The sequence below is a fragment of the Diabrotica undecimpunctata genome, chromosome 5 (genome assembly GCF_040954645.1).
Source record: "Diabrotica undecimpunctata isolate CICGRU chromosome 5, icDiaUnde3, whole genome shotgun sequence".
NCBI classification, from domain to species: domain Eukaryota; kingdom Metazoa; phylum Arthropoda; class Insecta; order Coleoptera; family Chrysomelidae; genus Diabrotica; species Diabrotica undecimpunctata.
In genome coordinates this window covers 26,549,999-26,577,090 of record NC_092807.1, presented here as the reverse complement: position 1 = coordinate 26,577,090, position 27,092 = coordinate 26,549,999, and the positions used below count along the sequence as shown (strand labels likewise).

At 32.3% G+C, this 27,092-nt stretch overlaps 1 protein-coding gene and 2 long non-coding RNA genes across 6 annotated transcripts in view; all 3 read right to left on the bottom strand.

Moving 5' to 3' along the window:
• LOC140441207 (G-protein coupled receptor dmsr-1) overlaps positions 1 to 27,092 on the bottom strand; it is a 553,187-nt gene that overhangs the window by 229,658 nt on the left and 296,437 nt on the right. The gene's annotated exons all lie outside the window — the stretch shown is intronic.
• LOC140440571 (uncharacterized) lies at positions 13,834 to 15,314 on the bottom strand. Its single transcript, XR_011950869.1, has 2 exons — positions 15,113 to 15,314; positions 13,834 to 14,584 (listed from the first exon to the last, which is right to left on the bottom strand). It is a non-coding gene; the product is annotated as an uncharacterized lncRNA (long non-coding RNA).
• Positions 23,526 to 25,006, bottom strand: LOC140440570 (uncharacterized). Its single transcript, XR_011950868.1, has 2 exons — positions 24,808 to 25,006; positions 23,526 to 24,277 (listed from the first exon to the last, which is right to left on the bottom strand). It is a non-coding gene; the product is annotated as an uncharacterized lncRNA (long non-coding RNA).

Below are 27,092 nucleotides of genomic sequence, written 5' to 3'. Positions count from 1 at the left end.
TATTAGGTATAATACTCTGGAATATATTATATAACGGGGTACTAGAAATAGACTATGGTAGAGATACTCGAGCTATCGCATACGCAGATGACCTGACGATACTAGTTATGGTTGACATGAACTGGAAAATCGAAGATAAAGTTAACACATGCTGCAGAAAAGTCAATAGCTGGATGGCGACAAACGATCTTAAACTGACAAGTTAAGTTGGGTCAGTTAGTTCTTCTTCTACTTTTACTTTTGTATGTTGTTGTGTAGGTTTCCGAAAATTGGAAAATCACTTTCATAAATGTAATCTTGGTTTTCAAAATCCAATAAAAGAAACAAAACAGAATTATTAAAAAGTTAAATCTTTTTGTTAGCCAATATCTAATTGTAACCGAGGCCGACGTAAGTTTGGCTCATATGTTTTGGTTTAATTCCTATAATACGAATGACGTTTATGAGCAAAGATCCGCAGTATGGTCAGCGTTTCTAATTTTGTTATTCAATTCACGATTGATTTCCACTCCATAGCCTTTATCCTACAAAGTCTGTTTGGAAATGATATCCGAGTAGATATTAAACAACAGCGGGGATAGAATACATCCCCACCTGACGCCTCTTTGCATGTAGCATTTGTCACTTAATCTCCCATCGACTCGTTTTCTATTAGAAGTAGATCCCCACAATCAATGCGTTTGGTTCTATTGTTCTATTGTGTTCAATTCAAAATACAATAGCATACTGACCGAAAATTCCGACTCTAGATATCAGTTTACCTATTAATTTTACATAGGTACATGTGTTCATGTTAAAAGAAACAACAATAAAACTATAAAACTGTTTTAAATTTGTTTAATATTTTTAAAAGTATCACCTCTTACATTTTTATTTAATAAACGGTAAAACACTTTATATGGAAATTTTACCGTAATCCAGTTGCTTATGAAGTATGCCTTATATGCGTTTATATTCTTCGTACGACTTTAAAGAATTTAATTAAAATTTTAAAGTAATGCTGTATGACTTGAAAAATGAATGTCCTACATTATTTTTCTACTATATAATAATTTACATATTGGATATTACCATCGAGTTAAAATCTATGGAGAGGGCATCACGTGACTAAAAACGACCTCACTTCGGCCATATTGTTTTGCCACTTTTGACAGATCGTATAGGTTTATTTACGTATGTTGTTTTTCGAATATTTTTAGTTTTATAATACTTTTATAGAAACTGTAATAATATATTGTGATAGTGCATAATAATGGTTTCTTGTTCTCAACGTAGTTGCAGTGGCAGAAGCAATGTTAATAAAAAATCTTCAGGAATAACGTTCTACAGGTTAGCATACAAATATGTAAACAAAGTAATGGCCCGTACTTCAGAGAATAAATTAATAGTATTTAACTGTATTAATTTATCTTTATGTATAATGTATCGTGTTTTTAGTGTTTACTGCGGGATAAATAAATCATAGTTTATTAAAAATGTATTGCACTTTTTTAGATTATGATAAAATCTTCTGAATAACTAGTCATATTTGTATCATCATCATCAGTGGTGCTACAGCTCTAGTTAAGCCTTGACCTTCCCCAGTCTATTTCGCCAGTCGTTTCTGTTCATCGCCAACCGTTGCCAATTTGCCGCGCCGATTTTCCTTGCGTCCTCGTCCACACCGTCCCTCCATCTCAGTCGTGGTCTGCCTCTACTCCTATTTCCCACTGGGACCGATAATAGAGTTCGTCTGGTTGGGTAATTTTAATTTGCTCTTGACACATGTCCAACCCATCTAAGCCTACCTATTTTTATGAAGGATATTACATCTCTATGATTTACTATTTTTTTATACTTCTCGTACAATTCGAAATTATATCGCCTTCTCCAAATACCATTCTCACAGAATGCGCCCATTATTCTTCTCAGTATCTTCCTTTCGAAGACGAGCAGAAGATTTGCGTCTGTTTTGGAGATGGTCCATGTTTCTGACCTATATAGTTCGTCCCAAACCCTTCTTTCAGTGCGTCATAGTTGATCGAATTCTCTCTAACGCATTAAGCAAGAAGTGACAGAAAAAAACGTGAGTCTGTGATTATTATACATAGAACTTAGAAAATTATTTATCGTAAAGCTAATTTTACTTACGGGTGTATAATTGGTTGGAGTTTAGAATACGCTAAATAGATATCCAATCGATGATGCGCATAAATATAATTTGACAGTACTTTCACAACGTCAACTGATAAAATAATTGTCATTCCAGGTTAGTATTATCAGACATTTTACAGTGAAAATTTAATTTTGTATTTATTTTCATAAAAATATTTTAAATGTGCCGAGATATATCGAGAAAGAACAAAGACTAATATTAAAATTATTTTCAATTAGAAAACGAGGGATTACGATCCTGCAACTGTCAAATTTAACTACAATGACATGCAATAATTCTCGACATTCTTAAAATCCTATATTACGTCAAAATTAGTGACGCACTGAAAGAAGGGTTTGGGACAGACTGTATGTCAGCACTGGTAGGATGAGTGTTCTATGTATTACTAGTTTGGTTTTCTGGCTTAAATTTCTGTTTTTTAGCTGCTTGCTTAGTCCAAAATAACATTTGTTTGCTAGCAGTACCCTCCGTTTTACTTCTTCAGATGTGTCATTATCGTTTGTTATGAGAGAACCCAAATATGTAAACTTATTTACTACCTCAAAATTATATTGGTCTATACTGAAGTTTTCTTCGGCGTTTCTAGCTCTATCTCTGTTATTTGGAATAGATGCTAACATTTTGGTTTTTTCCTCGTTTATTTTAAGGTCCATATTTTGTGCGGCTGTCAAGAAGGTGGAAGTCATCTCTTTAAGTCCTCGTGTAGTACGTGCGATCAAATCCAGATCGTCAGCGTAAGCCATAATCTGCGTTGATTTATTAAAGATTGTTTCCCTATTGTGTAACTGGGCATCTCTTATAGTCTTTTCTAACGCTATATTAAAGAGAAGGCACGCCAGCGCGTCTCCCTGCCTTAACCCTGCATATGTTTCAAACGTTTGTGACATATCGCCTTGTATTTGCACTCTGCAGATCACTTTACTCATAGTTGTTTTTACGAGCCTTATTAATTTATGGGGAATGTTAAGTTCATTCATGGCTTCGTATAATTTACCTCTTAGGACGCTATCATACGCTGACTTAAAGTCCACAAAGAGATGGAACGTGTCAATATTAAATTCATTGGTTTTTTCTAAGATTTGACGTAGCACAAAAATCTGGTCAATTGTTGACCTACCTGGCCTAAAACCGCTTTGATACTCACCAAGGATTTCTTCTACGTACGTACTTAAACGGCTGTACAGGGTTTTGGAGAATATTTTGTACATTGTATTCAGAAGAGTTATACCCCTATAATTTTTACATTCCAACAAATCTCCCTTTTTGTGCAGTGGACATATGATTCCAGTGCACCATTCCTCTGGCATTTGTTCTTCTTCCCAGACTTTGACTATTATGTTGTGAATTTGGTGCATAATGCTGTTACCTCCATGTTTGATGAGCTCTGCGGGGATACAATCCACTCCTGGGGACTTGCTATTTTTGAGTCGTGTGATTGCGTCTTTCACTTCAAATATTGAAGGAGGTTCTACGTGAGTGTTATTTCTTGGTTTTTGGGGTGACGCATCATTTTCCACTTCGGTACCAAGTAGTTCTTTGAAGTGCTCAACCCATCTGCTTTGTACTGCGTCAGCGGTACTGACTATATGTCCATTTTTGTCTCTACACATCGTCAGCCGTAGTTTAAATTCTTTTCTTGTCTTATTTAGGATATTATAGAACTTTCTAGTTTCATTTTGCCCCTTTAATCATTGAAGCTCTTGCATAATCTGGTTTTCGAAGGTCCGCTTTTTCCTTCGATGTATGCGTTTTTCCTCCTTCCTAAGATCTTTGTACATTGGCTCCTTATCCCGTGTTCTTCTTTGTTGCATAAGTTTATATGCATAATTTTTTCTTTTAGTGATATCTTCACATTCATCGTCGAACCAACTGTTGCCTGGAGTGGATTCTTCTGGTCCTAGGACGTTGTTTGCCGCTTCCCTAATTGTTCTTCTACATATATCCCATTGCTCGCTAGCTGTTAAATTCTCATCTGTTGTGCTTTCATGTTCAAGGTAATTTTGATACCTTTCTAGTGCACGGGGCTCTTTCAAGAGTTTTAAATTGTAGCGAGTACTTTTCTTGCCCTTTTCTTTTTTTGCATTTGAGATTCTTGCTCTTATTTTTGCGCCTACTAAGAAGTGGTCTGAATCTATATTAGCTCAACGATAAGTACGTACATCCATTAGATTAGAGAAGTGCCTGGTTTCTATTAGGATGTGATCTATTTGATTTTTGGTTGTACCATCAGGCGACGTCCATGTTACTTTATGGATATTCTTATGGGGGAAGTAGGTACTTCCAACGACCATGCCCTTGGATGCTGCAAATCCTATTATTCTATTTCCATTGTCGTTGGTGACGTCATGAGCACTGCATTTTTCGATGTATGGACTATATATATTTTCTTTCCCTATTTTTGCATTAAGATCTCCAATTATGATCTTGATGTCGTTTCTGGGACTTCTATCGTAGATGGTCTGTACTTCCTCATAGAATTGATCTTTGACATCCTCTTCTTTGTCTTCGGTTGGGGCATGTACATTTATGAGACTGATGTTAAAATACTTACCTCTTACTCTTAGGTAACATATTCTTGGACTTATTGGTTTGAAGTCCATAATAAGATGTTTTACTTTTTTGTTAACAATGAATGCGGTCCCGAATTCGTGATTATTCTTGTGACAGCTGTAATATATATCGCATTGTCTCTTTTGGATAATTCCTTGGCCAGTCATATTTGTATAGTAGTTTTAATATTATTGAGTCCGGCCATGATCCCACCGCCATATTGATATCACAGTTAGCCACGCCTACCTACGCCGTTTTTAATACATACGTTAATATGCTCATAGCTTCTCCATAGATTCTAACTCGATGGATATTACATGAACTACATTTTTTTAATAAACTAAAAATGACCCTGCATCAGCTACTAAAAGTTATTAGCAGGGGGTACGAACACAAATTAAAAATATTCAACAATGTATACAATGTATGTAATTATATTATATAAAATTTAATGTCTAAATTATTGTAAATATTTCAGTACTTGGTTAAATTGGCAGCTTAGTATAGTAAACGCCATGTATGAAGAGCGGTTTCTCATTTAATTCTGATAACTTTATTACTAGTGGACCAAGTAAGAAAAGATATCTATTACAACATCTTTATGTATAACATTTTACTGCTCTATTGTGTCAATTAGCGCTGCTCAACAAGTTTTCTAAATTGTACGGAATATAATATTATCGTAGATACTTTATAGTGAATTATTAACGAACACGTTTTAATAATTTTTGTTTAATTATGATGTAGGTCTACAATATTAAAAGTAATGCCATTACAAGAACATATTTATTATTATTAAAAAAAATAAATTTCCATCCAAATAGAAAAATGATTCATGTTATCTAAAAACTGTTATCGACAAAGAAATATGTACCGCGTCGGCGATAGCTGTGCAGATCGTATTACTATCAAATTCATAGTGTTATCATATATTACATTTTTGTTGATGGTTCAAAATTAAATGATCTGGTATTATTTAATATCTTATTGGGAATTACATAGTAGGTAAATGGCCAATTGGCATCTTGAAGCGTGCCATATGCAAAACGTTGTACGTGCCACTTTTTCACAAATGCGGATTATAAGCTAAATATGTAATATGTGCCATGCTTTACTTGCACAATAAAGGTTATATCGATGGCGCTTTGTCCAGCGGCGATATAAGAAATTTAAATATCAAAACGTAGTAAGTGCCAACGAACAGTTGCTTATTTAATATAACCTAGCAAAGCTTTTGGAGCTTTTGGGTGTACTGTTTTCGAAAAAAAAAAAGGATATTCCTGAAGATATACGCCAAAAAAAGAAAAATTACTGGAAATGTAAGAGAAGATGTAGAATAGAAAATGCGATCAATATTGTAGCATTTTATTTTGAAGTCCCCTCGTATATGTGTTAATTGAAACCCCTTATATATGCATTATAATAACGAAGAATTTTTTCAATGTTTCTTAGTTCGTATCCTTCAATTTATAATCTTTCGTTCTTTTTAGGTCGCCGCCATCGATAATAAATCGTTTTATTGTTTATTTATGTCACAGGTGCAAATTCTTCGATATTTCTTTGTTCAAACCGCCCAATATTGCATTTTCAAATTAATTTACGTCTTAATTTCCGTTGTGTTTAGTTTATACCCTAAGTGCTTTGTTTGTTCTAACCATGGACGTATAAACATAGATGGACCCAGCAATAAGATACCTTAAACACACACTGTTTTGAAGCTTCGATATTCCTGGACAAGAGGGTAAAGGGGAGTAAAACGGGTATCGATAGACTGTGATACTTCCTCAATGAGCATAAGCGTGCTTGAATTTTTACTCGCGGGGATAATTATTCAGAAGTTAATAATTGGAAGTAGTAATAATGTATAAAAACACGTTTTTATAGAAAAAATAAAATACAATTTTATTTGCTTTAAAATTAATACAATAAAATATAGTTAATTAAGCTATAGTTAATAGCTCAAGTTAATTTTTTAATAGGTATCAAATAATCCTACGATAAAAAAAACAATTAAAAAATATACATTTGTCAAATTTAAGTACATACCTATATTTATTGATAATGTGTTAAAACATATTTTTTCAAATTGTGACAAATTTGTTTTAATACAATACCAATAGATTCCACGTAGTAAGGGTTTCTGCTACAAAATTATTTATTGATCATTCCAAAGCTCTTGCTGGCATTTGACATAAAATTATTTGCAAATATACCTACTTATTAAAATGTAGGCGTGAAAATGTATAAATTATTGGAAAGCTATTTACCGAACAGAAATATTAAAGTAAAAATGGCAAATAGACATAATAGAAGACGTTGGTATAGAAAGAAATTTTTATTGATTGCAAAATAAAACAGTCTTAGTAAGAACGCTTCTTATGCGCACGGTGTTAGCATCTAAAGTAGTCCTCGTTTCATGATGAATTCCAATTTTAAAATATTTCTCAAGAACCAATTTTAAAAGTTGCATAGAGTGACCATCGATTGCATCTTCATCATACATATGGTCACCAAAATGCTCATAGATTGATTTTGGGACATTTTGTATGGTTTTATTAATCAAAATATTCATAAGGTTTTTAACTAGTCTGTTGTAGATATTTATAGTTTTATTAAAAAATCTGAAATATTTTTCAGCTTCCTTACAAGTTTAAATAACCAAAAAGGATGCTTTTGAAAGGTTTTTTTTATACTGTTTTCTCTGTTGAAGTTTAGAGTAAGTTTCATCATTAATCAATATAATTTGGAAACCTACATAGAAAAATAAATGAGTTTTATTCATTTCACTAATTTATTGTTAATTCATGAGAAATATTAAATTAAAAAGCTACTAAACAGATCTTTTTAATCAGATGATGTCTACTTACAATTTAAAAATGTCTATACTAATTTCATGAACTAATATCTTGTTCAATACATTAATTAATATAAATAAACCCAATGGTACGCCTATGAAAGACATATTTTAAAATGTAAACACACAGGCTTCCTCAGTTCCTCATCTTAAATAATGTAAACAAACAGTACTTACAAATTAAATGAGACATTGGGATGTAAATATTTCGTTTTTTTTTGCAAATGCAAATCTGTAGCACCATTATTATAATTTGTTTATTTCATTATTTACAAATATCACTTAAAATACAGCCAAAATATCGAAAAACAACTTTTCCTCATCTTGGGTAAAAAGTAAACAAAACATGGACATGACATGGAACAGCATTTGAGTTTGACGTGGAGCCATAAGACAGAGAAATGTAAACACCGTTGCCATTAATAAATAGGTTTCAGTGCTTCTACTTATAAAATAATTGGTTGATATCTGTTATACGCTATTATTAAATGATATGCACACTATGTGCACATTTGATGTTTTAATTACAATTAAATATATTAATATAAGTAATAAATTATTATTTTGGTTTGATAGCACCTGTAGAGTATAAAATAAATATAGTAATATTTTCAGCGATACGTGAATAAGATATTTTAATAAAAAAATGTGACAACATTTGAAGGTGCTGAGAATGTGACCTAGTCAAATAATTTTGGCTTCACATTTTTATGTAAATAACTGAGTCCATTTGTGTTTATACGTCCATGATTCTAACTTATGCAAGCAATTTTTAAAGATAATTTCGTCACTTTCGTTGGAGCCGCGGTGAAGAGCGGTGATCTCCAGTGGTCCAGCGTCATGTCCAAATTCACGTCGAATTTTTAGTTTTCTGTTTTTGTCCCTTTTCAGGGAAATCTTCGTCTTACATAATGGAAATCAATTTTAGTAGCAGTTAATCGTCTAATTATACCTGTTCCGGTTGTTAAAGAGGCAGAGTCATAAGTTTTGTGCTCAGTGCCGGCTTCGGCCTCAAATGATCGATCCAATTTGCAGTGTGAGATCCAGTTCCTTTTGTTCGTGTGTTTGTGTCCAGAATTCAACTCCAACCTCAGGAACTTGTTTTTGTGTTATTGTGAAATCCAGGTAACATTTTTTTTGTGTAAATTTAAAGTAAAGCAGACATTTTTTAAAAAAACGTAATAATTGCTTTCATTCAAATTTAAAACAATTTGTAATATTTAAAGTAGTAAATTTTATGGTTTGACTTTAGCTGTCAATTTATTTATTCAGTTTTGTTTTAAATTTAATGTTAATTTATGACAGCCTGTTTTAGCATTTTTGATTTGTTTTGTTTTCTTTAAAAGAAAGGTTAGCTTACATTTAAATCTTTTAAGTTTTTGTACTATCTCCAACTCCTGGAAATTGTAAACAGATGACACATGTAAGTCTTTTTTGTATTTTTGTATTTTGCGACTATTGTGGTAATATTTTGTATTTTTTTTTGAGCATTTTTGTGTTCTCGATGTTTTGTAACTGTTTGTGGTGACACAAAAATAAATGTTAAATTTTGTTACTTAACATTTTGTTTATTTTTTTTAACTAACCCTTTTTTTTGAGTTCCCATTTGGAAAAGATATGTTTTTTAATGTTTAATAATTATATCTCCAGTTACAACTAGCTGATTATAATAGGTATAATTAGGCACCTCAAGTGGCGCCCTATATTAAATTTCTTGAAGTGTTTCCGGTTTATTTTCATTCTGTTTGTCCCAAGAGATTTATGACCCTTTATTTCATTTTTCTGTAGTTGCCCCAATCCAAACCCCCTTGTCTTTTACTTATCCACGACTCCAGCTCTCCTACCAAAACCTGAGTGCCCGTTCGCATATGTATCGATTATTTTGCTTGCCCTTCTCCACCCCCAGTAGTTTCTTCCCCCAATTTTCTACCCCTTGTATTAATGCCCCGTGTGGTAGGCAAAATAATTCGTTACAATATCTGGCAAACTTTTTTGCGAAGAGGTAAAGTAAAAAGTTTTAATTTTTTTTTAGAGCGTATAGAACTCAGTTGCCTGGAGGTAATTGATATATTTCATTAAAATATTCTTTTAGGTAAAGTGCAGAGCAGACGACAACACTCATTTAAATATTTTTTACCACTTTCAGGAGAATCTGAAGTTCAGGTATGTAAAAGTATTTTGTGTTTAACTTTGGCTATTACACAAAGAAGATTGGAGATACTTAGTCAGCGATTACTCTCCTTCGGCATATCTGTTCAAGACAGACGAGTTGGTAAAAGTCCTGCCAGAAACAAAACCATATGAAAACAAAAAATTATTGATTGTATTGCGTCAATTCCTAGCAGAGAAAGCCATTACAGTCGAGAAAAAATTACAACCCGAAGATACCTGTCTGAAGATTTGAATGTTCGTAAGCTATATAATGCCTTTCTTGAAAAACATCGGCTGATAAAACAAAGCACCCAGTCTCCGACAATGATTTAATTTAAAGCAGAGAGCGCTGAAAAAATGATGTCCCAAAACATAGTAGATTGCAAAAGTTCTCAGTCTGATGTATGTGTGCTGTCTTACGATTTACAAAAGCAGCTATATATTCCAGCATTGAGTCATACACAGATGTACTGTAGTATGCAGTTTAGTTGTATTAATCTGGGAATACATTTTGAATATAAAGGGAAAGGATTTATGTACCTATGGGACGAAACAGCTGGAAAACGAGCTTGTAAAGAAGTCGGTAGTGGTTTGTATGATTACGTTACAACTGTTTAATACTACAAAGCGAAAATTGGTTCTATGGTCCGATTACTGCGGAGGGCAGAATAAAAACTAGGGTATTTTGGCTGTTTATAAAACCCTGGTAGCCAAAGGGTATTTCGACGAGATAGTGAAGTTTTCACAAAATGGCCACACATTCCTATCATGTGATTGGGAATTTTCAAGAAATAAAGATCCAATTCTCTGGCTCTAATAAATCTGTTAATCATATATTCTCCATACATATCCGACAAAACTACGAAACATCGTTTCACCCGTCTTAAAAATAAATTGAAACACTACCTAGGTAACGATATTACAGACAGTGAATTATCCTCCCTCGATGCATAATTTTCAACTCCATACTAGTGGAATATTAATGGACTATTCCATCGCCTACCTACGTTACAAATCATTCAATCAGAATAGTCCCCAGAAATAATTTGCCTACAAGAAACTAACCTTACTCCTTCCAATATATACTCAACAAAACAATTCAACTGTTTTCGAGAAGATAGAACAAACACCAATTGCGCTAGTGGAGGAGTGGCAATTTTGGTAAAAACTTCAATAGACCATGAAACCTTTCCAAGATTTCAGAACCATATAGAAAATACTACCTCTGAAAATTCTAGATTTAATATATCGACAGGTGAATCATCAGTTCTAGATCTTTCTTTATGTGATTCTAACTTAACCATAGGTTAAGGCTGGGAAGTATTGCCTTTTACATATCGTCGTCCTAATCTGTAAACTGCGTAACTCCATAATTCTCTGAAAATGAGTTAGTACTGCCATCTGTTTCAAAAAGTCCCTACTTATCGTTTAGAAAGGGAGGAAGTGCATATTTCTACCAGATAAGTACATAGCGACCTCTTCGTATACACCGTATCTCCCTTGCCGTCAAATTTAGTACGAAAAATACGTAACTCCCTAGTTTGTCATAGAATAACCAAACGACTGACCTATCAACTGTTTTGAAAGTGTTGTTTACCGTTATTTTGAAATATTTTCAAGAAAAAGGTGGTGGTAAGTAGTACTAAATACTTATTAAACAATATACAAATATTAGTGACATGTGCATCTATAAAATATTTTCGTTTTTCCATCCTATCTTTTAAAATGGGAGATACGCAGTATTCGTATTAGTCATATTGCTATAAATATGTGAATTTACGATGCCTTCGGAAATCGAATATCTTGTTAATATTATCTCAATTTTGACAAAATGCAATATTCCCTTTATATCGAAAGAAATCAGAGAACCAGAGATAAAGGAAAAGTTTAATCTAAAAAGATGTATAAATAAAAAATGTATTCCTCTAGATTTATTCTTTTACGTATTGGTTGTTTAGTTTTCTAAGTCGCCAAATTTCTTTGGCTACTTATAACAGAAGTTATTGAATGTATATCTATATAATTAATAAAACATTTGGACTTATTTTTTTCGTATATTTTTTAAATACATAGACAAATTATTATGAAACACAAAACTGTAAACCTTTTTTTTATTTTTTTAGGTTTAAACAATGAATTCTAATTCAAGGGGAATGCAATGTTTACAGTTGGCATTAAACGCAGATTTACCAGATAATTCACCTACTTTGTGTAATTTGGAAAATATTACAATAGTATTCATTCCGTTAAACGAAGAGTTATAGTTTGTTTCACGAAAAATGGTTGAGTGCTTAATGGTTACCTGAGTTGATCCTATTGTGTATACAAGAGTCTCTTAATAAACTACCGAAGTACACAGGGTCGCATTTCAGAAAGTTTGTTATTTAATATATTTCATTGGTAGCTGTGTAATACACGATTATAAAAATTTATTAAATTATTTCATATGGTATTTTCAGGTTGTTCAAGTGAATATACTTGATCACTAAACAATTTTTAACATGAAGAAAGTAGTTCTTTGTTCTACGTGAACAATTGTAGTATCTTCTTCTTCAAGTGCCATCTTCGTTCCGAAGGTTAGCGATCATCAGGGCTATACGTATTGTAGTATAAGGATCTAAATTCAGAAAGGTACTTTCCTTCACACTTTTTACAGGCTTAGGACTGTCAGCAAAAAACTGGCGTGTTTAAAAGTTTTTGCTCTTCCTAATCGGATATCGTTAAAAATGTACAGTAATAATAGTTCTATTTACAGTATATACATACAAACGAATACATAATGTACAAAAAATTAATGAATTGAAAAAAAAATATAGAAAAATATATATAAGTTAATATTTAAAAAAAAATACCCAAAATAACCAAAATATATTTATGAATTCCTAAATACCTAATTCTGTTTCGCTGTCGCTATACTCTTCAAGATTAATAACAATTGGTTTAATTATGTGATTCAAAGTAACATATAAATTTTCTACGTTCATTACATGGCGTACTGAATTTTTCCAACTTTCTGGGTAGATATCATCAACACATTTCCTTATTAATTCGACTACACTACCACTTAAAGTCAGAGAAACATTTTGTGACCTAACATTTGACTTTAGTTGGTGCCACATATGCTCTATGGGATTAAATAAACAATAGTAGGGCGGAAGCCGTAATACTGTATGTCCCATGTCCTCGGCCAATGCGTCACAATATAAACTTTTTTAATAGAAAATGATTTTAACACTTCTAACAGTTCATTTTTTAAATAACTTTCTTCAAAATATATATCGTTTCCTAACAGGTAGTTTTGAATTTCAATTTTCGTGTTATTTGCACTTGGAGACTTATGTAATTGACGACTGTGGTAACTTGCATTGTCCATTACTATCACACTAATTTAAGGAAGGTTAGGTATAAGACAATTCCTAAACCATTGCTCAAAAAGCTCTGCCGTTGTATCCTCATGATAGTCCACGCAGGAGTCTTTAATGTTCTTTGCAGAAAGCCATAAGGGATTTGGGACACAACCATTTTCTGATCCTGCATGTAAAATTGTTATTTTTTTCCCTTTGTTTGATGGAGCTTTTGTTTGACACCTGTTGGAAGTATCGGACCATCCTTTGGATGGTGTTTCATGAGTATCAAACCATGTCTCGTCCAGATGTAACAAAAATGTGTTTATGTAGCAACAATTGTGCTAGAGGAAGTCTGGGTGACTCTATCCAGTGTAGCAAAAGGGTGAACTCTAAAATGCACCTTGATACACCAACGAACTAATATGGGGAATAACGGAAGATGGAAGGGATTAGATAGAAATAAATTATGTAAAAGAAATAAATATGAATTTTATGAAGTAAATATGAATTTTAAAATATAACAGAATTAAGTGTTGGCTAGCGACTATGCAGGAGAATGACCACTTGACACTCAAAGAAGGATTCGGCCAATTTGCATGCCCTACAGAGACCGTAAGATATAAGAATTAATGACAAGAAAACCACCAAGAAATAAACAGATGAAAAAAATAAAAGCTGCTCTAGTGAATGGTTGGGCGCCAGGAAGTTAAATGTTTTCTTCCGAGATATCTTGTATTGCTGGAATATGAAAGATAGGTATTAATTGAAATATTGAATTGTTTTAACCCAACTTTAATAAATACCAATTTTATGTACAGACTATTTTAAACACTTATATATGACCCATCACCTCTTATATACAATTAACTTATCTATATTTACAGTAAAATCCCTGAATAATTATAAAACAATTTACCCCTTAAAAATTTCAAATTGTGACAAAAGTTAGATCCAAAAATAATGTATAAATAATAAATATAATTATATACTACTCACTAATAGTTAGTTTTCGTTCAAAAATTGTTTAGGTTTTTAAGTAAAAATTCTCCGGGATATGTGTGCACACAATAACCTAACAAAGAGAAATTCAAGGGAGAGTTATAACCTCATCCCTTGGTAAACAATAAATAATTAAATTAAATTACAATGATAAAATGTTTTTTTTTAGGAAAAATTGAAAATATTTATTATTAAGGATAGTTTTTGTTATTAAAAATTGAACCAAAAGTTAAACCTTGAAGAGGACATAAAAAAAATTATTTAAAGTAATTGAATGATAATAAAAAAAAATAAGTCAGTTCTTCCTGTCGGTTTCCCTCGAAGAGTGGAGAACTGGACTCAGGTGGTAACAAGATACCAAACCTGTATTCCCTGGATCAGGTACTATTGGACAAATACGTCCCTTTAAACTGCTTCTTAATTTCCCATAAAAAACCAACTTGAAACTCCTTCCCCTTATCTTTATTAAGTATAACCCCAACTAAAAAATAATTCTTCCCCTGACTTGTAACTGGATTCTTGAGTAGGCTAAAAAAACAGTTGTGTTACTCCAAGTTTTTGTACATACAAAAGTTAAGGAAAAACACAAGGGTTATCAACCTTGGAAGGCGATACAAAAAATGTCAGCAAGTGACCTTAAATTGAAATAAAAACCTTAATGGTTTTCGGTAAATAGTGACCTTCGAATGGTGTGACAATGTTTTTATAATGTATGGATATATTAAATAGATAATTTTAACGGAAAACATGATCTTTATATTAAATAGAATAGAAAAAAAAGAAATATTAGCCGGTTTAAATGGTATGAAATTGAAATACATAATTGTTTACTTTAACTCTTGAAAGGAAATAAAAATTTGAGATAGGTATAGAATCTAATACTTATAATTTATTTAGGTATAAAACTTTTCCTTAATGAAATAAGGTGAAATATAACATGTATCAAATATATGAGATACCTATCAAAGACGAAATTAAAATAAGTCTGAATTTTACTAACAATGGCGGATGGTATGAAGGATTTTTCCTTATAATTTATTTGTAATGTTATCTTACCGGCTAGGGTGATCCAACTGAAAATATCCTCGTACAAAACAACAAAATAACTCAAATGGTTTCTTCTAAAATAACAGCTCTTCACATAAAAAATAAACTTAAACTAAATTCGGGAAAAAAAAATGGACTCCCAGCCGCTCTACTCTGAGATGTTTATTCACTCACATCCAGTTAACAAGTGACAAGTTGAGATTTTACACGCCGCAGAATAAACGTACTTTCAGAATTTCACCGCTGAGGGCGCAGTTTAATGCCAATATCAGAAATTAAAATTTACTGGGAGTTATTTAAATATTTAGTTTAAGAATATTTTAATATGAATTTAATTTAGAATTAAATTAAAAGATTCCAGTCACAAAAAGAAGGTAAACGATTATTTAAGTAACGGACTCGTTACATTCCCCTCTTACTTGGAGAAAAAAAATTTTTAGTGAAAAAATTTTTTTTTTTTTTTTTACTTGACTGATTGGTTAGATGTAGGTTAACCAATACTTTAACCATATGTGGAGCAATCAAGAATCGAGAAGAAAAAATAAACTTATATATATAAAAATTATAGCCATGGCAACAATTTGCCAAGTACAGCTATAAACTATATTAACTCACTAAAATATTTCCAAAACAATCTACATCGATTCACACGATTATCAGTAACCACAGATTATGAGTGATGTAGAAACAAAGATATGGTTTCATATAAAGATACCCACATGTAACTAAGTACAAAGTCACATACTATCTAGAGTAAAATTAAAGTAAAGCTTTAACATAGCATAGTATAGACTAGTACTACAAATACTCAATGCAAATAATCCAAAATAATGTGCAATCGGACCCTGGTTCCAAAATTGACTCATCAATGGACAACAGATTTATAGAAGAGCATATCCAAGGAATAATCAATCAGGCAAATGGGTGGACCGATACACAATAATAAGTAATAATAAAAGTACCAACATACTTATATAAAACAATATAAGTAACAATAAAAAATACCCAATGTATAGACAACAATATAAGTGTCGAATTGGATGGTAAATCCAAAATTGACCATACAGTGGACAACAGATTTATAAAGTAGCATATCCAAAGATAATCAATCAGGCAAATAATGACCCAATTCACACTATAACCAAATAAACCAAATATGGTAGGTCCACATATACCCACATCCGGTAATATGTGCCTAACCTTAAAATTCATCAAATAAATTATTGGATCAAAATGTGGGACTAACGGCTTAAACAAAAGGACAGCCACAAAATCGATTCCATCCTGATGATCTGCCATCAGTACATTTGGGATCCAAAATAAAGACCAAAAATAAAAACTAGAAAAAACAACAAAATTAACTTATGCTGATACTCGATAACTATAGCATGTAGCTACTACAAATTTATAAGAATATCTAACATAAGAGCACTAAAAAGAGTTTAATGTGCCAGTAACTCTAACAACCATAGCAAAATAGTAAGAGTTAAGGTAGGAGTAATAACAAAACAGAACATCAAGAACGAGTAGACCAATTTCTGAAGAAACTGCAGATTTATAATTCGTTCTGATATTAATAAAAGAGAACAGGATAATTCCTAATTCAATATACCAAAATATAGATAAGTGCCTGAGGAAAGAAGTGAAAATAACTATAAATGGTCATTTGTTGCCAAAATCTGAAATACTATCCATAACTGTACTCTAAACATGCTAGCTGTAAAGGGAGCAATCCATGACTTGAATAAACTATTATATAAGTAAGAATAATAAATCAGCTAAGGAACAATTCTTATATTAGACCAAAGTCTGAAAATATTAAGGATTAAAGCTAAATATTCAAATCCTAATTAACATTCAACAATAATTTACTGTCTATGGAAGACATTCTACTGCCTAGATAACTGTAAACTTGTCATGAAAATGGTGAATTCCGAAATTCATTGAACAACTGAGGCCAACAATTGAACTAACTTCGAACCCACATATTCAGTCACATATACACAGGCAGAATAGTCTATATAATATAGAAGTGTACTAAAATTATGCATACTGATTATCTATATAAATTCCTAATGACATAACAAAAAACCATCCCACATAGCACATTCAGATACATGTTCCTATATAACTTGATCATGACCAATAAACGGAATCAAATCCATAAAAAAAATTACAACATTCTTTCCAACCTGGCAAAACAAGTAAGCAAAATGGGAACATAGGTTATACAACACATAAACATATAGCACAGTATAGTAGCATTACAATATTTAGTTCCATACCAATGCAACATCTAATATAAGTAAACACTCTAATGGCCTTAATAGCTTTAACTAATTATAAACAGATACTAATCAAAGTATAAGCTGTAGATATATCAAATCTGGTGATTAATAACAAACATCTAAGAAAATATCAAATCGTAACCAAACCGAGCCAAAACAATAACACTCATAGGAATAAGTTAACTTAATAGACATTAAGTTAATCTTCCTCTGAAGATGAAGATGTTGCCTCATCTGTTGTATTGTCAGGGAGTAAATCCTTTATATGAAATTGACCAATTCGTCTATTTGTCGAATTGTCTTTTAATTCATATACTAAAGGAGATATTACCCTAACGACAGTACAGGGAACATATTTCTGACAAAACTTAGCAGAAATGGCATCACCTTTATTTGATTTTACAAAATTCCGTTTCAAAACTCGATCGCCCACAAAAAATCGCAAATCTCGTTTCCTCAAATTATACTGATGCTGATTTCTATGGTAAGAAGCTTTCAACTTCTTCCTAATGTCAGCGAATATTGGAGGTAAGTTTTGGAGATCTTCCATACGGTGAAGTTTCTCAGAAATTTGAGGAAGAGTTGTTGAATTTTCAGAAATTAAACCGAAATAATCACCTGACAATGGAACATGCCTACCAAAATTAACATAAGCTGGAGAGCACTGAGTGGTTTCATGAACAGAAGTTCGAATGGCTTGAGCAACTGAATGAATGTACTGATCCCAAGCTCTATGATCAGAGTAAGTGTAAGATCGAAGAGCAGTAACAATGCTACGATTTACACGTTCAGTGTGGTTAGCTTGCGGATGATAAGCTGCATTGTAGAATATCTTTTGGACCTTATATTTACTTAAAAGGTCTTTGAAGGCTTTAGAAATAAATTGTGGACCATTATCACATGATACTATTTGGGGAATACCAAATAGTAAGAACACTTGCTCCTCTAAGAACTTTAAAATAGCTGGAGTTGTAGCCTTATGAAGAGGGCAAACTAAAGGAAATTTGGTGAAGTAATCTACAACCACCAAACAATACGTATTACCTGAATAACTACGTGGATACGGTCCAATAAGGTCTAAAGAGATCATTTGCCAAGGAAAATTAATGTTCCTAAACGAACCCATTAATCCAGCTTGAGGTAGGTTACTCGGCTTGCATGTTGCACAAACTCTACATCTAGAGATGTATTTCTTAACTGAGTTGCGCAGACCAGGCCAGTAATATAACTCAGCTATTTTACTAAATGTTTTATAAAAACCAAAGTGACCTGATGTCACATCATCATGAAAAGTTCTCAAGACTTCATCCCTATTTGCTGTTGGGACTACTATTTTCCAATCAGACATATTCGATAAAGACTCAACTGGACTGATTACATGTTTATACAGGATATTATTCTCTACCTTGAAATCAGGATATCTAGTAGGTTCTTGGGTGACATTATGAATCATCTTTCGATACCAATTATCTGGAGATAAAGTGGACAGATCTAAAAGATTGATATCGAATGTACGTGACAACGCATCTGCAACCACAACACCATTGGCTTTGCGATGAACAATATTATAATCAAAGACAGAAAGCCTACAAATCCAACGGGATAAACGTTGTGACGGATTTTTCATGGAATGTAACCATAATAAAGAACTATGATCTGTGATGATAGTAAACTTACGACCCTCAAGATAGTACCGAAAGGCATCAAGACCATGGATAATTGCAAGAAGTTCTCTCTCTGTGGTGGAATAATTTTTCTGTGCTTTATTGAGCTTTTTGCTGGTATAAGCTATTGGATGTTCCGAACCATCCTTCATTTGAAACAGTACACCACCTGAAGCAGTGTTGGAACAATCTGTCATGAGATAGAAATGCTCTTTAAAATTCGGAGATGTCATGACAGGTGCACTAGTAAGAGCTTCTTTTATACGCCGGAAAGCATCATCGGCTTCTGAAGTCCATGTAATAGTTTGGCCTTTTTTCCTATTTTTAAGGAGATCTGTAAGTGGAGATAACAAAGTAGAATAAGACGGCACAAACCGACGATAATATCCACACATGCCTAATATCCTACGGACTTGAGTAGTACTCTTAGGTATAGGAAAATCTTTGATAGCTGTAACTTTATCAGGGTCAGTCCTTAAACCTTTACTATCGACTACATATCCTAAAAATTTAAGACTAGGACGACAAAACTGACATTTATCTAAATTAATAGTTAAGTTAGCCTCTTTGAGACGTAAAAACAATTTATCCAAAATTTCCATATGAAGAGAAAAATCAGGAGTGACAACCAAAATGTCATCCAAATAATAAAAAACATAGGGCTCTAACTGAGGACCAATGACTAAGTCCATCAGACGACACATTGTCTGAGGAGCTGAAACAAGACCAAAAGGCATAGTGACAAACTGAAATAATCCTTTCCCACTAACTGCAAAAGCTGTATATTTTTTACTTTCCTCACTCAAAGGAATCTGTAAAAAAGCTTTAGATAGATCGATAGAAGAAATATACCTAGCATTCTGGAGTTTACTTAGAATGACGTCTATTCGGGGAATAGGATAAGCATCCCGATTTGTAGTAATATTATTCAACTTTCGACCATCGAAGCAAACCCTAAAAGATCCATCTTTTTTCTTGGTTAACCACAAAGGACTACAGTAAGAAGACGTGGAAGGTTCAATGATCTTTAACTCTAACATGGAATCAATTTCCTTTTCCAAGTCAACTTGCCAAGCCTGAGGAATAGGATACTGATATTGTCTAAAAGGTGTGGTATCTCCCACTTCGATAGTGTGAGATATTAAGGATGTACGACCTAATTTGTCTTTTGACGAAAGGGTTGTAAATTTAGAGATCATATTCTCTAATTGCCTTTGTTCTAAACTAGATAAACTAGTAAAATCCTGAATAGCACTAAGTAAGGACAGATTAAATTGAGAAATCGAAAAGGAAAAATTAGAACAATTTAGTGTGCTATTAAAAGCATTTAAGAAGTCCATACCTAAAATTATAGAATTCTGAACTGAAGGAATAATATAGAATGTAATTTGTTTACATAAATCTGCTACTGTGATTTCAGTTTCAAATTTGCCTGTAATAGACTGAACTGTACCATCTGCAGTAGACACTTGCAGAGAAGAAATGGGCATAATAGAAATCTCAGCATTTTTCAGTAAAGTTAATGAATGTGAACCTATCACAGAAATGTTCGAGCCACTATCTAAAAGAGCTAAACAAGATTGTCCTAAAATCTTAATAGGAAGATAAGGTCTATTATCATTATGTTTTCTCACTAATAGCGAATTCAAATCAAAACAATTATTATCTGATTGATCAAAAATTTTAAGTGGTACTAAACTAAACTTATTATCTCTACCTACACAATCAGAGGATGCAATAGGCAAACAAGAAGAATCAGAAATAAAAGAATCCTCCTGAATTGTGGTAGACTCTGGTATAGATACTGGAACTACTACACTGCTACTATTATGTTTATTACTAAGATTTGGGAAGATATTTGGGGAAGATAATCTATGCGAATCAAATGTATTATATTGAGAAGTTACTTCTTGGAATGACTTGGTGTGGTGTGTGTTGGTTTTTTTTTGAACAACCCCTTTCCCTTTCCGACTGGAAGATGGGTTTGGGTGACTTGACGTGGTTGGACCAGTGGTTTCGTTTGATGTAACGGTTTGATTCCCTGATGGGGGTGTGGACGGAGAAACGCTCAGGGGACGGACCTCCGATCGTTCGTTTCCCGAACACTTAAAGCAATTTCGTTTGAGGGTATTTTCCCTACCACAACCGTGGCAGAAAATACGGGTACGAGGGATGCCGCAATCATAAAAAGTGTGGCCAGACTCACGACAATTCCAGCACACTACAGAACTTACAACTGAGATATTACGCTCAGGGCCCTTAGATTGCCAAGAACGGTGCCTAAAAGGATTTTGGTGACCGAAAGAGTCAGAAGAGTGTTTGGAAGTGGTGGGAGGTTGAGAAGACCAAGATAAAGTTTCCTCCAAACGTTTACATTTCTCGGTGATGTCTGCTATACTGGTGATGTCTACTAAAGCTAATTGCTGGTGATAAAAAGGCAATAGACATTTTAGAATAATCTTAATTTTTGCAGAATCTGTTAGAGGAGTCTCAAGGCGACTACACATACCCAAAATGTTATTGATAAACATCGTAACAGACTCATTTGGCTTCTGTTTACGATTTTTGATTTGGTCTAGAAGGTCATCTTGAAAAGAATATGGAAGAAAATCAGATTTAAGTTTCTGAGCCAAATCAGACCAATTAGAAAAATTATTGCGGTTGTTTCTAAACCACGTAAAAGCTGCGCCTGTAAACAATTCAGCAGAAGCTGCAAAAAGATCATCTTCACTTACTCCTCTCGATACTCGAAGACATTCCACCCTATCCAAAAAAGAAATTACTTGGTCATAATGACCTTCACCAGAAAATGTAATGCCCCATTTATGTACCTGAACAGGTTTGGGGTGTAGAAATGAGTTAGCTGCTTGGACAGAAGAAATAGGAGTTGAAGTAGCAATTGGATTTACTCGTGAATCAAGTTCACCCTCTAGGCTAAGAATTCGGATTGAAATTGAGCGTTTATAAGATTGCTGATCCTCATTTGAACACGACAATAAATGAACACGGCCTGAGACATGAGCTAGACGTGATATCAGCCTGGAGTATAGGCTATCTTGGACAGTCCCTCTAAAATCGGATATCCTTTTAGCCAAATCATCCACAGTCTCATCAATCTCTTCTTGCTGCTCTAGAAAAGGAATACTTGTGGCAGAAATTTGTCGAAAGCTTCTGTTTCCTTCTTCTTGCCTTAAAGCTCCACGCAATAGTTTGCGTTTTAAATCCACATTGGAAGACTCATCAATATTGATGTCCCTAATTCTCAACTCATAATCTAATTCCTTGACTAATAAATGTTCTACCTTGAATGCAGACATTGTGAAAAAAAAATAGATGAATAAAGGAATAGACAAAGGAAATAATGTATTACCACTCCACAAAATCAATCGAAGAATAATCTAAGGTTTAAAAAAAAAATATATATATATATCTAAATAAATATGTAACAACACACCACAAAATCAATCCAAGAATAACCTAAAGTTATTCACAAAAATTTTAAAATGGTTAAGTAAAGTTAAGTAAATATAACACAATCCTTGAAGCAACACACAATGGTTTCAACAAGTATATGATCAACAAATAATTGAATATAAAAACCCACCAATATTGGCTAATATATATATATATACACACATATATATATATATATATATATATATACATATATACACACATATATATATATATATATATATATAAATAGTAATATCTAAATTATTAAATTCTTATAGTTCAATAATAGTAAAATAGATTGTTAACTGTACACAATGATTAAGAAGGTGAGGGTTTAAATATGAATATAAGTAAACTGCAGCAATACAAGTATACCTATAAATGTAAATCTAATAAGAAAAGATAAATAAATAAGGAAGTTAAAAAAAAATGAACAAAGAGCAACAGGAACAAATTAGAAATAATAAAGAATATTTTGCAAAGAGAAATATACTACAGAATGTACGGTCTGAACTGAGAAAAGGCACCACGTTGGGCTCGCCAATGTAACAAAAATATGTTAATGTAGCAACAATTGTGCTAGAGGAAGTCTGGGTGACTCTATCCAGTGTAGCAAAAGGGTGAACTCTAAAATGCACCTTGATACACCAACGAACTAATATGGGGAATAACGGAAGATGGAAGGGATTAGATAGAAATAAATTATGTAAAAGAAATAAATATGAATTTTATGAAGTAAATATGAATTTTAAAATATAACAGAATTAAGTGTTGGCTAGCGACTATGCAGGAGAATGACCACTTGACACTCAAAGAAGGATTCGGTCAATTTGCATGCCCTACAGAGACCGTAAGATATAAGAATTAATGACAAGAAAACCACCAACAAATAAACAGATGAAAAAAATAAAAGCTGCTCTAGTGAATGGTTGGGCGCCAGGAAGTTAAATGTTTTCTTCCGAGATATCTTGTATTGCTGGAATATGAAAGATAGGTATTAATTGAAATATTGAATTGTTTTAACCCAACTTTAATAAATACCAATTTTATGTACAGACTATTTTAAACACTTATATATGACCCATCACCTCTTATATACAATTAACTTATCTATATTTACAGTAAAATCCCTGAATAATTATAAAACAATTTACCCCTTAAAAATTTCAAATTGTGACAAAAGTTAGATCCAAAAATAATGTATAAATAATAAATATAATTATATACTACTCACTAATAGTTAGTTTTCGTTCAAAAATTGTTTAGGTTTTTAAGTAAAAATTCTCCGGGATATGTGTGCACACAATAACCTAACAAAGAGAAATTCAAGGGAGAGTTATAACCTCATCCCTTGGTAAACAATAAATAATTAAATTAAATTACAATGATAAAATGTTTTTTTTTTAGGAAAAATTGAAAATATTTATTATTAAGGATAGTTTTTGTTATTAAAAATTGAACCAAAAGTTAAACCTTGAAGAGGACATAAAAAAAATTATTTAAAGTAATTGAATGATAATAAAAAAAAATAAGTCAGTTCTTCCTGTCGGTTTCCCTCGAAGAGTGGAGAACTGGACTCAGGTGGTAACAAGATACCAAACCTGTATTCCCTGGATCAGGTACTATTGGACAAATACGTCCCTTTAAACTGCTTCTTAATTTCCCATAAAAAACCAACTTGAAACTCCTTCCCCTTATCTTTATTAAGTATAACCCCAACTAAAAAATAATTCTTCCCCTGACTTGTAACTGGATTCTTGAGTAGGCTAAAAAAACAGTTGTGTTACTCCAAGTTTTTGTACATACAAAAGTCTAAGGAAAAACACAAGGGTTATCAACCTTGGAAGGCGATACAAAAAATGTCAGCAAGTGACCTTAAATTGAAATAAAAACCTTAATGGTTTTCGGTAAATAGTGACCTTCGAATGGTGTGACAATGTTTTTATCATGTATGGATATATTAAATAGATAATTTTAAACGGAAAACATGATCTTTATATTAAATAGAATAGAAAAAAAAGAAATATTAGCCGGTTTAAATGGTATGAAATTGAAATACATAATTGTTTACTTTAACTCTTGAAAGGAAATAAAAATTTGAGATAGATATAGAATCTAATACTTATAATTTATTTAGGTATAAAACTTTTCCTTAATGAAATAAGGTGAAATATAACATGTATCAAATATATGAGATACCTATCAAAGACGAAATTAAAATAAGTCTGAATTTTACTAACAATGGCGGATGGTATGAAGGATTTTTCCTTATAATTTATTTGTAATGTTATCTTACCGGCTAGGGTGATCCAACTGAAAATATCTTCGTACAAAACAACAAAATAACTCAAATGGTTTCTTCTAAAATAACAGCTCTTCACATAAAAAATAAACTTAAACTAAATTCGGGAAAAAAAAATGGACTCCCAGCCGCTCTACTCTGAGATGTTTATTCACTCACATCCAGTTAACAAGTGACAAGTTGAGATTTTACACGCCGCAGAATAAACGTACTTTCAGAATTTCACCGCTGAGGGCGCAGTTTAATGCCAATATCAGAAATTAAAATTTACTGGGAGTTATTTAAATATTTAGTTTAAGAATATTTTAATATGAATTTAATTTAGAATTAAATTCAAAGATTCCAGTCACAAAAAGAAGGTAAACGATTATTTAAGTAACGGACTCGTTACACAGATAAATTATTGGTCGATCTTCTGTACGGTACTTTCTTATGGAAGTTATATATTCAGTACGCCACTTTTGTAAACGATGGGACTCCATAAGCACTTGCCTTTTGTCAATTGTACGATATCTGATGCCCATTTTAGACAAAATCCTCCAAAGACTAATGCGGCTACAGTTTATGTGTGTATCATCATTAGTAAGCCGTTGTTTTAAAGCATCTAATGTAGGTATCCGTTGCTCTTCGTACATTGTGTAAATTTTTCGTCTTATTAAGTCCTTATCACTTTCGTCAATACATTTGGTAGAACAGGCATCCTTACGCTTCCTTCTTGACTTAATGCAATTTGATGTAATTCTTTTCACTGTGGTTAGAGGTATTTTCGTTAAATCAGATATTTCACTGGCAGCAGTATTAGCAGCAAGTCCTCTTGTAAGTAAAGAACTATATATATTGTTTTTACGATTTTTCTAGCATCAGCAGATAAATGCTTTTTCTTTGCTGGAACACTGGAAGAAGCACCATCAATGTTTTTCCACGGACGCCACATAATGCTGTTTTACAGGTATAAATAGGTATAACACTGGTAACACTTGTAACACTAAATGAAACAAAATGTATATTTAAAAATTTCTCATCGGTTTTATATACTTTTACAAATTATACAGAATAGAGGGAACCTGTAGAATTATTCCAGGAAATACTTAACGATCAACAAATTTATTGTGGTCATTAAAAGATCAACCATTGATAGTAAAACTCACTGTTAAAATGTTTACAACTTTATGAAATAAACTGTATTCTAATCGTTTTTATAATTTTATACGATTTTTTAATCATTTTTATATTACCAGGAATTTATTATACAAACAAGATAACGACACTCCACAGTAGGTTCAATTTTACCTGAATACTTACCCTGCTCAACTAGTGTTGACTAAGCTGGGGTACTTGCGGTCGGGTTTTATTGCAATCACTAAGCACTTAACCATTTTTCGTGAAATAACTATACTACTGAAATAATGAGACTTGATTTAAAAATTTATTTGAAGTCAAAGAAATTTTTACGTCCAAGATATTTACGAATTTATTGACACAGAAATTTATGAATAAATTCATGAATTTCTTCCTGTTCCATGAGATTTAATTTTTTTTGTATAAAATTGTAACCTTTTTAGTACTATTTTGTAAAAATCTTTTTTGTAGCCATGTAATATACATATTCTCGTAAAATTGTACTGATACGTCGCTAATAACCATTAGGTGGATGAGACTTTATCTTTAAAATAAAAAAGAAATTAAACAGCATTATTCTAAGGTTCTTTTTTTTTAACAACTATTTAAAAGTTTAATTATTATTCCAGACGAATTTACGCTCCAAAACGGAGATGTTGATTATATTTTTAGATCTATAATCAAGACGTATTTAATATTATCGAAGCAACTTGAAAGGAGCAACAATTTAACAATATCTCGTTCGTACAAGACTCTCTAACAAACTTTTTTTTATCAGAGAAGAATTTACACATTTGTTATCTGATGCTGGCTCTTATATGGATATATTGGTACACAATCAAAGCTAATTGATGTATTCCCCTCGGCATATAAAATCGGAGAGAAAGAACTTAGAAAGGGATATATGCTGAATTTCTTGTAGCAATTATTTGAGGGTCGCTACAGAGATCGATAATTTATTTGATTTTTTTTATAAGATAGTATTCAGACTGTTTTCTGGGCCAACTGTCTGCCTAGTTTGAGATTTCGTATGAATTTGAGTGTGTATTTAGTTAACAGTACTACTAAGAGCCGCATTTCTTATTCTTTTATTTCACTAGACCTTAATTAGCCAGACTTAACAGAGATAAGTAATAAGATAATAACTTAAGATAATTGTA